This window comes from Epinephelus moara, chromosome 2 (genome assembly GCF_006386435.1).
Source record: "Epinephelus moara isolate mb chromosome 2, YSFRI_EMoa_1.0, whole genome shotgun sequence".
NCBI lineage: Eukaryota > Metazoa > Chordata > Actinopteri > Perciformes > Serranidae > Epinephelus > Epinephelus moara.
Window position 1 is genome coordinate 28,633,627 of NC_065507.1, and position 15,087 is coordinate 28,648,713.

At 42.7% G+C, this 15,087-nt stretch overlaps 1 protein-coding gene across 1 annotated transcript in view; it reads left to right on the top strand.

The window, feature by feature from the left end:
• The first annotated feature begins 2,625 nt into the window (after positions 1–2,625).
• robo1 (roundabout, axon guidance receptor, homolog 1 (Drosophila)) overlaps positions 2,626–15,087 on the top strand; it is a 267,974-nt gene continuing 255,512 nt past the window's right edge. The window contains exons 1-2 of the mRNA XM_050062181.1: positions 2,626–2,989; positions 7,672–7,766. The gene's annotated coding sequence lies outside the window, so the exon portion shown is untranslated. The remainder of the gene's footprint in view (positions 2,990–7,671; positions 7,767–15,087) is intronic.

Consider the following 15,087-nt stretch of genomic DNA (forward strand, 5'->3'; position numbering starts at 1 on the left):
ACACTTGAAGCCATTTGAACTTTTTGGATCAACAACTACTGGTTACCAGCCACCCATTTCTGTTAGCCAAATGTGACAGAGACATTCACAACTTGTAGGTTACTGTGTAATTTAACAACATCACATCAAAATGTATGAATATGTTACTCCAAGGAAGTAATTGTAATATATCCTGGGGGGACACAACCCCCCTAAAATTTAGATATGCTCAAAATGCCCCCCTGCATATGAAGGTAATGTTAACATCAAAACATAATTTTGCACTGGGACTATAATTGTGGAAATAAAAAATATTTAATTAAAACGTGTCAGTACTGACATAGAAACAAACATTTTTGGTGAAAATAGGCTGATTTGTGAGCACAAATAATTATCATGGATAAGTGACCTACAGTTCATTAGCCACACATTAAACCAGTGACCAACAATGCACGCAAGAATTCCAGTGCTCTTGTACAATTGTACCTTAGCCAATGGCAAATGAAAATACTGAAGTCCAGTTTAGGACTAGATGTTATAATCCCTTGATGCACATACTTGACACTATAAGTGGGAGAGACAGCGCCGTCCGGAGGTTTCAGAGTGGGAGCCTTTGGGTTAAGGTTAGATGGATAGAAAAGTAGGAACATAGGTAGATAGAAAAGTAAGAAGGAGCATAGGGAAGGCGGAGCCAGGGGGTGAACTCACTCTCCCCCACCAGACCAAGCCATATACTCTACCTCCCCATACTCCCTCATTTTGTTGAGGGCAGAAGAGAGAGGAAACTAACATGAGAAAGATGTACCTAACTTTAATCTACAGTAGGTGGAGTTTAACTGGTCAACTGTTGTTGCACATACTTGCGATTTGGAGTGATAGTGATAGTGATTGTAGCCTTGCTGGGGTATGCGGTGGGTGGTTAGGGAGGGTAAAAGCTTCACTGGGGTCATCGGGTGGGTACCCTTGGTCATTGGTGTTTCAACGATAGGCCTACAACACTTCCAGAGGGCTCATCGGCAACACCTGGCGTCCCAGGTGCACCCCTCTCTGCTTTTGTTCCCTTGAACCCTGCTGTTGGAGCCCGGTCTCACTCCGAAGTTGCCAAGGTCCAGCGCTTGGGCAGTGACTTGTGCGTGAGAAACCAACAAAAATAAAAAGCATCCTTTTAACGACTGCAAGATATGCGGCAGGTTGCCGTTATAGTTTAACTGCACTCTGCAGCATCAGGGGGAAACGTGGCTGGACAAGGACGAAAGTTAAGGCAGCGAAAGTCCGAGTTGGGCAGGCGGGAGTGGTCCACCCGAGAGAGCGGTGTCCGCTTCCTGAAACCTAACCACTTCCTGTTTTGTTGTTGAAGGAAAAAAAACATCAATTTGTGGTGTTGTACCTGCGTAAAAGAAGACAATGCGTGTAACAGGCAGACCTTGACAAGGTGTCCCAGAACGTCCACAACCAATGCACCCAGGGTACCTTGCACGTCGAATGTGGACATGGAAAGTCCATGACCAAAGCGTCAATATGTGACGAGGTCACAGTGAGAATGTGTTGGCTGTTGTTAGTGGTATTTCAGGGCCCAAGTGGTGTCTCTTCTCTTAATTCATAGCCATGGAAGATGCTTGGTTGTTATTAACTAATGTTAATGTCTTAATTATGTTATATTTGTCAGATAGCCCACGAAGTCTGAGGAAAGTGTCAATTATCTGTGCTGCAGTGCACATGTAATTTAGAGGATTATGAAATGCATGCATATTCATATTAGATAGCCCATAGTGTATAACTTTATGATTAATGATATAATAGAGGATGAGTTTTCAAAGTTTGAAACCTTTCCTGTGGGGGTGTGGGGGGCCCCGGAACCCATGACACTTTTGCGCAGATGATCGCACGAGAGAAGCGTGTTCGGATTGCCCATCTACGCGCATGATTGGTACCGATATCATCCGCCACAGTCAGTATCTAGTGCCACTTTACCAGCAGGAGGAACTCAAGCACCAACATTTAGACACTTACATCAGTCATCCCAGTGCAGTGGCCTTTAAATGTTGTGTTAGAGGGGATGTGACTCTGCAGATTTAAGAAACATCCCACATGAACAGGACTACACACATCTGCCACTTGAGTATAATCAGCTTGATCTTGTCAAACTCATCAGTTGCTCTGCTAATGGGTGAGTCCAGGGTGATCCCGTGTGTTTGCTCAAGTGGGCTTAGCTTGATATCCTGCTGCACCTCATGATGACTCAGGTATAGACTCGGGGGTTGGTTTTGAAATCTAGTAGCTTCAAATTAATTCACTGCAAAAGATTCATCCAAGTAATAGACAGTAGGCTTAAACCGTAATTTTGACCTAGCAGGATAGGAAGACAGTCAGGTGAGCGTCTTTATAGTGTTTCATGGCAGGAATCCTCTATAAATGACTCATCTTGAAACAAAGCAGATGAGACAGATCATCCTGTAAGACAACACTTTATTAAGAAACGATTCTCGTTGTATTTTGCGTGCATGTTTGGGATATGCATAACTGAGTTTTTCGGGGTTGTCATTTGTAGAGCAACAATTTCAAGAGTGTGCGTGGCTCCAGTGTGACAGACACACAGGGTGATGCCGGTGTCATTAGTTTAGCGCAGCTTTAGGACCCGGGGAGGCTGACGCGGCTGCTCCCTGCAGGAGAAGCATGGACAGATTTGTATGCGCTGGCTCTTCACCGCTGCACTAACTGCACTATACATAACGGCACAGGATATTCTTTTTTTCCACCCCGAAGGATAAGCTTTATCAGCGGACACTGCTTTGCTTCGAGTTTCCAGCGCTTTGTTTCTAGAAAGAAGGATAACCAGCGTCAACTCAAGTGGCTCGATCACCAGTTGTAGCCTGTATATTATCTCCGCGGTTTTCTTTTCTCCACCGTGCGCAGCGAAAAGCCTTAAAAGTTTTACGGACTCGCCGGTATGGATCACTTCTGCTTTTAAGGGACACACACGTGCAGCAGCGTTGGTATCATTTTGGAGAAGGTAAGTTGGGTTTGACTTGTGTCTGTGAGGAATGCTGCGACACGCGCAGCAGTTTGGTGAAAAATGGTGCGCCTTGCTCTTTCTGCAGGTGTGGAGGCTGTGCAGTGTTGCCTGTGTGATTCATAAAGACTGCAGTTGTTCTGATTATAGACACAGATTAGACACACCAGCTCATATTAAGCTATGCGTAAAGCATGGTGCCTTTACGCAAATCCGGAGTCGAGAGACTTGTGTCTTGATAGTGCACAACACAAGACAGCAAATATTCTATCAGATTGAGTACATATCATATGGTGTGCAGTAAGACAGCAGTCTCTCCTGCCACAGCTCGTGTCGTGTTGTGATTTGATAGGTGTGTCTCTCACCTGTCAAAGCAGCCTGTTGACAGACTGACTGACAGGACGCTCGCGCGGCTCCTCCTGGCGGAGCTGTCCCTCTCTATGTGGTGCTGAAAGTTTCCTAACTGGCCACATGGCTTGTCGCATCACAGAGAAAGAAACGACAAGGAGAATGCACATGCTGCATGCAGATATGCTTACTGAAGACAATTATGATTTAGAGGCTAAACGCTAGCAGGCGATTTATCTATCAGCCTGCAGGCAATGAGTGATCCACGGGTGGTGAGGGGGGGTGCGTGTAACTCAGCCGGCGCTGTCTTGCCGCACTGAGAGCAGTGTCTCAGCAGGGATTGCACCGGACAGTGAGGGACGATGAATCAATACAGTTTGAATGAACACAGAAGGAATTCCGAAAGCTGGAGTCTCTTTCGTGTAAAGCCAGCAAGAGGCTGCATCTCTCTTTGATTATAAGTAAGATTTTAGACGTTATTAGTCATTGTGGCATCGTGCATTAATACATGCACCAGTGTGATGGTGAAACCAGCAGTTTCCTAATTTGTATGGACTGCTATAGTGGTAGTTATAAACTTTTGACATATACTTTGCATACAGTAGTAAAATAATCTGCATTATTATGTATTTTGTAGCATCCATAACTTTATTCTGTCAGTCAAAGTCAATAAGAAGGCAGCTACATGTGTTGTCACAGGTGTAAGAGGTGCTGTGTGTCTGTCCCTGTCACCCACTGTGAGGAGCCCCCTCTTTGTGATTATCACTAATCCGACTCTCTGCACTTCTCTGAGATTTACAACATGCCTGTGAGGATTTCTGTGGACAGGTGGAGTGTCGTCCACACTGCTGCTGCTGCTGCTGCTGCTGCTGTGGCATCCCTTCATATTTTCTCTTCCTGTGCTCATGCTCCAGACTGTGATGTAGTCAGCCCTGCGTGATATTGTGTGAGTCTTACCTGTCTTGGCAATGTGGTACTTTCCAGATTGATTCACTTTTCCCACAGAAGTGAAGAGCCTCTTTCTTTTTATCTTTCTACTCCTCCAGTTGTGGTGATGATGGAGGAGATGGTGGGGGTGGTTGGGTGGATTTTCCAATCAATGCTTTGCTTTCACGTTATCAAAGCCCCCCCATTTCTGCAGGGAAAATTTTTGCTTTGCTTCGACTTTGTGTGGATTTATTTTTGGAGCTGTCTTTTAATGTCATAAATTATTACCGACAATAATAAGATGAGATATTCCTAACGCAGGGCTTTCTTGTTTGAAAACTCTCTTCCTGCTGTATTAACATAATTCCACGAAGTTATCAATTATTCTTCTGTGTTTGTTTTCCATTTGTTACATTACAAAGAAAACTGCTTTTGAATAATTCCATTTTCCGTCTTTGCTGCAGCAGTGTTATCTTCTCCTTTTCACTGCACATCTGCTCCACATGTCAGTATGTTATCATGTCTTTGTCATGACCACGTCCTGAATATGACACATCACACTGGATCAAAATGGCACTAATTAAGTCTAAAACTGAGATCAGATAAAATACAGAAATGACTGCGAAATTAGAGGCATAATCATGGAGAATAACGGCAGATATGAAAATTTATTTGCAGCTTATTCTTGCTTTTGTTAGTGGGATGGGTGACTTTGCCCACTGTGAACCGCTGGTCACACGTCTCTGGTTGCCTGGGTAAATCTCTCTAATCCAGAGAGGCGGACCAGATATGCCTTCATGGCAAATTTGGAGCTTATGAGCCAACTTGGAATTTTGTGTGTGGCAGCCAAAGCAGAACATTAATAGATTTCATCTAACAGGATTAGTGATATTTGGAAATAAGACAGGAGGCAGAAAATGAATAAGACATTAATACCCAGTGAGCAAAAACCAACAACACTAACTAATGTGTGAATAAAGATTCTTTGAAAGGCACACAGACTTTTCTTTCATAAATCCCCCCAGAACTGCATTGCAGAATTATCATTGTGTGTGCAATCGCATTTTCTGTTTGTAAAAAGGCTCATTCTCACTTATTCATATTCACTGATGGAGAAATTTGAAAGGTATCTAAAGAATGCTACAAACCTGCTCTCTGTTCCCTGTACAGAAAACATTTCTACTATAGAAACTGGAAAAAAATAACAGTAATAACCCTTTGTTAGGTGAAAATGATAGAGGAAGTAACCATCACTCTCCTTCATCTCCCTTCCACCCTCAAGATGTTTGAACGCCCCGAGGCTGCCGACGATTGATTTCAGTTTTATTGTTTTTATTTTTCATTCCAACACTATACCGAATGAAATCACTGTCCTGCAAGGTTGCGTGATTGAAAAGCTCCAGTTGCCCGTCGTCTGTGGCTCATCCCCACCGAGCCCTGAGGCTGCGGGTCCAACAACAGGGAGATCCTGTTCCCTCTGACACCCGACCTCACATGCAAAAGGTCGAGCGCTGCTAGCTGTCGGCAGGTCTCATCATTCCCTCATGACACGGTCATTATGGTGCCCTCTGGATGGCATGTCAGTCACCCACGGTGGCAAGTCAATTAGTCATGTCTGGAGGGAGTTAGGGTATGTTTGCTGGTAGGATTTTGTCATTCATCTGCAGGTGGGGACACACTGGAGGCGGATTACAATTTCAAATTACTCTTTATGTACACAGTGTATGCCATGAGGCAACAAAGGGCCCAAGTATAATAGCTTTATATTTATATTTTAATTCAACAATTTTTCCTCATGCAAATAATTTTTTTACATCATCATGTTTGCGGCATGACAAACAGAAATCACTGATTCAAAGACTCTCGCATGCACTGAGGACATCAGCAGAATATTATGCTGTGAGTAAAGGGTAAGCGACTTCATCATCAACAGCAACAACAACGGGGAGAGGAGGATAAATGCTGTAGAGCAGAGGAGGGTGGGAAATAGGATAGAGGAGTTGGTGATCAAAGGCATGGATTAAGATATCTTCGGTTGCCTCTCAAGGAGATTCAGTGTTGTGTAAATCAAACAGACAATCTGCTGCACCACATGGAGATTAATGCTGTTAAGTACCTGGAAGATTGCTCTACAAAAATCATCATAATATACTCTGAATGTGTGTGTGTGTGTATGCACAGATAGTTAGTTGATAGCTCATGTGTCAATCAATTTACAAGCACTTACTCAAACTTTATCCTGTTCTCATCATGGTAGAAATAGATCTCAAACTATGAGGATATGGATACGGCTATTGTTTTATTAATGAGGTCTATCAGAGATATTCTGCCGTCAGATATTTCTGTTTGCCGACCAGTTTGGTTTGTATTTACTGTATGAGCACACTGTCACGGAAGAGGAATTTGCTCTGTCCCTAAATCTGTAATGTCATACAGATGTACAGCTCCAAGTGTGAAATGGAAGTGATAGAAAATGTGGCTGAGACTGTACTCTATGATTTGTCTCAGGATAACTGTGCATTTACTGCTCCACAACTCACAGTAATATAACGCATATAAAGTATGATCTTGATCAGTAGCGGTCGGCGCTAAGATGCTCAGACCCACGCTTTGCTGTGACAGATATTAAAAAAAAGAAAATAAAATGGGAGCCAATTCTGAGCTGCTTGCCACTTAGCATTAAAGGAAATGTATTGGGAGTAAGCCTTTGTGATAGACAGCTGTTCTATCCAGGGGCTTGTGTTGTACACCTGCTGTAAGCTGCTTCATGCCCCTGCATCGGGCGATAAGCTTCCGGCCTGTGAGCTGCCTCAGCATGAACAAGGCTTACTTGCGTTGAAATTCTTACAGACAAATGTAAATGCTCAGAAATCATTCTGCATATGCAAAAAGCCTTCGTTGTTCACCTTCAACCTTAAGATGCTGGCAGCACATTGATTGTGTCAAAGATTAAAGTCGCATATATATATATATAGATATATATATTAAAAATTCAATTTACAGAGTAAAGTAGTGCTGAGGAGAAAGGACTGTACTGTTTGCTATGATTTTTGACAGTGTGATGATTTGCCATCATAGGACCGTATGACAGCAACAAACAGTAACAGCTAATGCTAGCTAGTCAAGCTCTCCTTCTTATAATGTGGCACATGCATCACACTTACTGTGCAGGAGCTACCAACTCAGCAAGCCTTGACATAACGAAGGTTAGGATGTTCTAATTGTAGTTGTTAGCACAGGCAGAGGTGGAGCCCTCTCCTGGACTGTATGGGTAATACACTCCTCCAATCATGAGCATGCATTCGCCCACTGCGGTGTAGGCATGACAGGGCCCCTAGGTGGTGGGGCTCCACCTGCTCTATAGTACTAGGGTTACAATATTGTAACCTTCGTTCTATCTCACACAGGCCTCGCCCTGGGTACAGTGGGTGGAGCCCGATGAATGGACACCCTGTTTGCGACATAACATCGACCCAGCCACACTGATCCTGAACAGCTAAAGGTCAGTCGCCACAGCCCGCCTACTTCTTTATAACACAGGCCACTGCAGCTGAAGTGTAGGGGGTTTCAGCCAACCCAGGTGGTAAGCAACTGAAATGGGTGGAGCTATGGCCATGCCCTGCAAGGGTCAGTGGGCAATCGCCGTGGCTGAAATAAAATAGGATGGTAGACAGCGTTGTGGTGCCACCCTGTAGACTGTGGGCATGTATTTGGGTAGGTGTGTCCTGATTAGCTGGCTCCACTTAAGCAAAATTCAGTGGGTAAATACATGGTCATGATTTGAGGAGAGTATTACCCATAGTGTCCAGCAGAGGTTGGAGCCTGTGTGGGTTAGGACTTGCACAAAATGTGGTAGGAATCAATGCTAATGACAGAGAGCTAACCTATCTAGCTTGCTCTAACTTTTTTTCTGACTGGAAGCTAGTCAGCCTAACTTGCGAACTATGTATGTAACTACTTTATGTTGCTAAGAGATGTCATAGCAATGGCAGGTTACAAATGTGAGTGAACTGTTGCCATTGGAAATGCCTAACCAGAAGACTGAAGCTTTGCAGGTTTTATCATCTTATGAGAAATGGAAAATTGTGCACAATAGCCACAGAATTGTCATTGTTTAGATTTTCTTTCATAAAAAGCAAGGGAAATTCAAATCTCCGTTCAATATTAATGTGAAAAATATTGTGTTTAAAACATTAAAACGTATTATTACACACACACGTTAAATAACAAATCAAAATAGGTGCAGTATAAAGATTACATTTGATGCACTGCTTTGTTCCATATCTTCAATGTATTTTTTCTCTGCCTCCGACTTGCTCTGATGGTAACTCTATATTACAGTCTGAGCATCCCCTACATCAGGAGGTAGGCACCCACACTGCCCAGCTTTTGGTTGGATATCTGTGGTCTATTATTTTGTGTTTCTTCTCGCTGTGAGGTGCTGCATTATTTAGCAGGTTTTAAAGTCATAAAACAGCTTGGATCCCAGTGGGAGGCACTGAGCTGTACTTTGGGTGTTTTTCATTCCCCAGGTTTTTAAAGTGTCTTTTGATTTGGGACTGTCCTGTACTTGGAGGCAGTTTGAAATGTGTGAATGAGGCAGCAAAGGGCTACTGAGGACCACATTTTTCTTTGCAAAGCAGTGTCCTCCCCTTTATTATTTTTTCCCTCTGCTGCCTCTGCTGCCTCCTCTGCCTCCGTGTCCCTTTCAAGTTCTTCTGATATCACTGATCCCCAGCTAACTACTGTAGTTATTTTGCTATATATTGATTCCCTCAATCTCCAATCTTGACATGTGCCCCATGTTACCTGTAACATACATAATATCATCAATAATGTGCCTTTTATGGTGCAGCACAATGATGAGACTGGATATGTAATCCATCAAAAACACCAAAACACATGGCAAGGTCACTTCTGCAGTGTGTCTGCGTTCGCTTGGATTCGGGATGCGGGCTGTTATTTGCATGCTCTTGTTTGTCTCATGCAGTATCTTTGAACATGGTGGCAAAGTTTGTGCATGCTCAGCAGAGAATCAATGTTTGATGTCAATACCCAATTCCAAATGGGATGAGGAAGAGTACACAGTTGACTGGTGTGTATTGTCTGTCTGTGTCTCAGATGTCTGCACTGCTCTAATTCTGTAACAGAGTCAAATGTTCTTTGTGTGTGTGCATGTTAATTTGTACGGTTGTGAAAACCCTCTTGCACACGTTTGTGAATAGTCTCTCAGCAGTGAGAATGCATTAAACATCTACTTTCATGCGCCTACAAGAGTCTTTGTAGTGCGCCCTGTAAAGTGTATGCAGTCTGTGGGATCAGTGGTAACCCACAGCAGAGGCCAGGTCATCGGTAAAGGAGCACATCATCTTGTCTGGGTTGCCGTCGGAGACAAAGGCAGTAGACGCCGCCTTTGAGGCAGCTGAGAACAAAGTGTAAAATGTGCAACGCTGCATTAAGCCAGGTAGAAAAAAAACGATACATGTATTAATCTGTGTAATAGATATAGTGAAATGCACTCTCTCCTGGTCCACTCCAAATCAATGGCCATTATGCTTCCTGGACTGGTGTGTGAAGAGCCTATTTCTCCTCGTGTGTGTACGCATTCTCTGTGCAATAGTTGCTTTGCTTAATGATGGGCTGGCGTGGCCCCGTGGACATCGTTTGTCCCCTTTAATTACGTGAAGGTAGAGATTGTTATTCATGGTAAGGGACAGGGGAATAGCCCTCTGCCGCCCCCCTTCCCTGAGGCCTACTGCTCTTAGCATTGATGTGGGAGGATGTGCAGAAAACAGATGCTACCCCATGATTTCTGAGTGTTTGTACTAATGATGAGCTCCACTAGGCTATCTTTCAACCCTTTTAATGGTGGTTCAGCCTGATTTAAAGTCAGATTTTATGGATGGAGCAGTGGTTTTTCAATCCCGCTCATCACCGAGGGCCATGCTGAAGCTCTTTCATATTGCGTGACTCTTTCTTTACACTGCATTGCTTATGTTAAGTTGAGCGCAAGCTCGCCACGCTGCCTCACATCAAGTCTGGCACTATTTGCTTTAGAAGCAAACTCGTTGTTTTATCTGATTCACTGGAAATTGTGTATACTTCACACATGGTTATCCGCCAAAACGTAGCACAATTTTTTAAATGGATCTCCTTCCTGCCAGGCAGCCATTGATCGCCATTCATTTCAATGCAATATAAAAATTAACTTGCAGAGACTCGAAAAATCTTCTGAGATTGGTAATCAATCATGTTTTTCACCCGTATGGCGTTCCTTATTGTTAAGTTGAATTGTGAGCCCTTTGAAAAGTCTCGCTGATCCATTCACGAATGCTTTTCGATTTGAGAGTTGGCCGACATTGCACTGACAAGCTGCACTGTCCTAAAATCACACCCAGGAGACAAACGATGAGCAAATATCCAATTATTGAGAGGACTCGTGAGTGTTTTGTCGTTAGCAATCCAAAAAAGTCACAGCTACATTATTGGGCAAAAATAAGGTCATTTAAAAGACCTTCTAGGAAGCTTATACTGCAGAGGGCAAAGACTTTTTGAAACCTCAGACCTCACAATGATGTCACCACTACACACAAGGACATCACAAGTATTGAGGCATAGATATTGATGTTATTGGTGATACTGGTGTGTTTCTCCCTCCTGCTTGTCCCGTGTGTGAGTGTCTATCCTGCAAGTGTTTAAGTGTAGGACGGGATGTGTCCCGGAGGCTGGCTCTAATTCCCAGCGGTGTCCATCAGACCCCTGTCCCTCGAAGCTCTGACAGAAGGAGCTATTATTTTCACATCGCCCTGGTGGCCCGTGTCCCTTGGGAGAGGCCTCCCCACGTGACTGACAGCTCCGTAAACACAGCCAGCCCCGGGGTGACTGAGTGAGAGCTCACTGCAGTGACGCCCTTGTTCCGCCTTCTCTCCCCCCTCCTCCACTCCCCAGACTTCTCATCTCTGCGTGTCTCTCCGTCGTGACCTAGTCCGCCCTCAGCCTCCTCGCATTACCTTCACCTGACGGGGTCAGAAGTCACCTAGTCGGGTTTTATCTAACCTTGCTGCACCCTTGCCAGCAGCTGACCAAGAAACAACAACCCCCCCTGATACTTTTGTCATCTATTATATTCAGCCAAACCTCCTTTTCTCCCTGTGATGTTCTCAGTATTTTTAGATGCACTCTATTAGCTCCTTTTAATGCAGTATCATAACAACACAGCAGAGATTGCAGGGGCTGGCCCGGCTCCTCTGTGTGTGTGTCAGTAGGTCTAACTCCTGTGTAACTAAGACAGATGACTGTGTCAAGGTTGTTTCCCCACAGGGCTGGGAGAGTAGTCCTCCTCTCGAGCTCCTCTGCTCCCTCCACTTTGCGGGCTTGGTTGGGCCACGCTGCTTATTGTAATGACCTAATGTAGATTCAGGATCAGCAGCCAGGGGCATCCATCTACATCAGGGTGCAGGAGACAGGAATACCCTCTGAGTCTGTCTGCGAGTTTGCGTGTCTGTGTTTGCCTGTGTGTGCATGTGCTCCTTCATGTCTGTGCGTGTGTGTGGCTGAACAGGAACGCTCATCTTAATTGTTTTTTCTCTATTTTCTTTTTGTTTTGTGGAAGCAATAAAAAAAATCACATAAAAAATGAACAACAAATAAGTACACAATAGTAGATACACTCTTACTGGGAAACAAACCAGTAACAAACCATTACTGGGAATGAATGTTTATTTTAGGTTCTTCATTTAAAGCTATACTATAAGGGAACTGCATGCTGCTGTTTGTCAACAGTATTGCTGGCGAAAGTGAAATCGAAAGCTAAATCCCAGCTTTGTCTGCTTGGCGTTTCACCTCAACATATTTGCATGTCTCTGATTTTCATGGCTTTCTCTTGGGTGTTTGCTGCTCATGGTCTGGCATCTTGTTGCCACATTTTTGGACTAGTGCTGTGCCAAGAAACTTCTCGACCATAGCAAAAATAATTAAAGAATAAGAAAATACAGGCAAACGGCAGGGTCTCAAGTGATGATTTAGAGAAATTACATTTGTATTAGTCCATATTGTTTATTTTAGGGAACTCCTACACAGTGTGCCTTGAAGCAAACATTAAAGTTTCTTTTTGCTTTAATAGTTGATTGAAAACAATAAATTATCATGTCTGGCGAAGTTGTTGAATTGCTCCAACTGCAGGTAAACTGTCCATGAACAAGCTGAGCAGGACTTTGCTATAAATTAAGAACAATAACAAATACCATTTTGAAAGCAATAAATCCAACTCAGTTACAAGAGTGTCTGAAAAGAAAGCATGATGTCTCATCTCTGTTGACGTCCATTATTTAAGACAAAACTCTATTTTAATGCTTACTAATACACACTGATTCTACACATCATGGAACAGGAACTTAACACTGACCTTTCATTCAGTGTGCAAATTATACTGTACGTATTATTAGTAACATGGCATCTATAGTTGGTTGGTTAACTTGAATCATAGGAAGCTTTTCCATTGTTCCATCCCACATGATGTGAATGCAGCAAATTCTCTTTTCTATTTAAGTTTTGCCGAGTTGTCAGTGTCAATTAAGTTGATATCTCCATCCCCATCTTTGTTTATTCAGATGCCAATATGGCAGTGTTGTGTTGCTATAATGTATAAACACCTCTCAGTTTCTTACTTTAGAAGGTATGCCTGTTTGTTTTCACAAAAGCATCTTTTCATCAGCACAAGTATTTGCATACATTAACTCTGTTTACCATAAATCGTGCAATGCAATTAAAAGTTGTTTTCTTTTCTTGCTAAGTCACATCATCTCGTCTTTTGTTTACCTTCCAGCAGCTGATGCTAAAGGAAACAATGCACCTCCTACTGTAACTCGTCTCAGGGTTTCAGCTATTGACTTTTTATTAAAGCCCACAGAGCGGTATGTGGTTCAGTTGTTGAGTATTTTTGAATATCTAATTCCGAGAGTAATGTTATCTTGTATCATAGGCTGTCAGCTATTGTCTTTGAGCTACTGTGTGTTAGCTTCCACTGTTAGCAAGTTAATGCAAGTTAGTGGCAGGCCGGCTAAAATTGTCTCTGTAGTATCAGCTAGCTCTGTGCTAATGCTGATGATGCTTTTTGTGTCACCTGGTGGCAAGCAGAGAGACTGCATAAAAAAATTAATTTATATACGTACATTAAACATTAAGAAAATAATATATACATTTTACTCCCAGCATTACAATAATAGCATTTTTTTGTAAAGTGGATGAGAACAAAGTAAACTTTTATATACAATCATATGATATGTATTATATAATCACTGTGTGTTCAACTGACTTTGTGATAATCTATGACCTTTTGTGACCCCCAAGCACTAACGCCAACTCAGCAGAACATCTATAATTCGAGTGTTGTCATGGTATTATGAGCATTTCATTAGTGCTGTCAGCATTAGAGACAGATGTTGTGGCAGTCAGTGAGGATCCACCACAGTGTATTTTGGGCTTTAAGCAGTATTTGTTAAGCAGTATTATTGTACAAAGATGTATTACCTGCTGTTTCTCCAAATTCAGCTTCAGAAATAGTATTAAGATAAGATAGTATTAAAAAGACTTGACAACATGACAAACATGATATTTTTCTGCTTGCACTGATTGTTTTCAGTATTATTTTCTCCTGTTCATATCTACTGTCTTTCTCTTTTTCCTGTTATGATTTTACATGTTTATTTTGTTGCTATTTTAATGCATAATTGAAAATCTGGCTGAGACAACATTTAAAAATTATCCATCTGGCACTTTTACAACAATGCTGATCCTGTAGAGAATAAAAAACAATAAATAAACAACTACATCAGTAGTCTACCCAAAAATAGCAACGCAGGAACTTTCAACCCCATGTTGTGTGTCTGTAAATCCCCATGTCTCCGACTGTGACACACACTCAAAACTCTCTAACCGGTCTCTTACCTTTTACCCTCCTGAGCCACTTTCTGGGTCAGTATTACAAAGATAAGGTCGAAGCCTCTTCAAGGAATAGTTTGACATTCTGGGGAAAAATGCTTATTCACTTTCTTGCTGGGAGTTAGATGAGAAGATTGAACACTAACATATATCTGTACAGCATATGTTAGGCTACCATGAGCAAACAGTTGGCTTAGTTTAACATACAAACTGGAGATGGGTTGAAACAGCTAGCCCGGCTCTGTGTGAGGGTAGCAGAATCCTCCTACCTAATAGTGCTTGGCCAGAACTTCTTGACATAACTGTGAGACACCAGGAAATCACTGCTCCTGAAATATTCTGGCACATAAACCCCTGTAAAACCTGAAAAAGTCACATGAGGACAATTTTTTTTTACAGATTGAACAAACAAGATATAAGGTGTTAATTAGTGAGCGCTGGAGGTGGGTGGAATCAACCATGTCTTACTCCCAACTCTTCAAATACAGACACTGATGATACTGACACACTGTCGCATCCTTTAGCGGTGTAGTAACAATGTAGTGTGCTATTATGTGCAGCATAATATGTTAGTGACATATGTCACCTGACGTTACATTACCCTATCAACAAACGTACTTGTTGCCTGAACCTAAAGAAACTTGACACATTTGTGAGTCACGTGTGGTCCATTCAGAATGGACCCACGACCCACTTTTGGACCCCGACCCACCAGCTGGGAACCACAGACTTAAGCCCTTTTTAAACAGGAATTGTGCAAATTTGCAGGAAGGCCCAATCAGTCTTCGTTCAGCATTGGCAGTATAAAAACAAAATCGGGGAGTGCGGCAAAATGCCGCCTACCTACTGTTGTTTATACAGAATGCGCCTTTTTCAGGGCAATG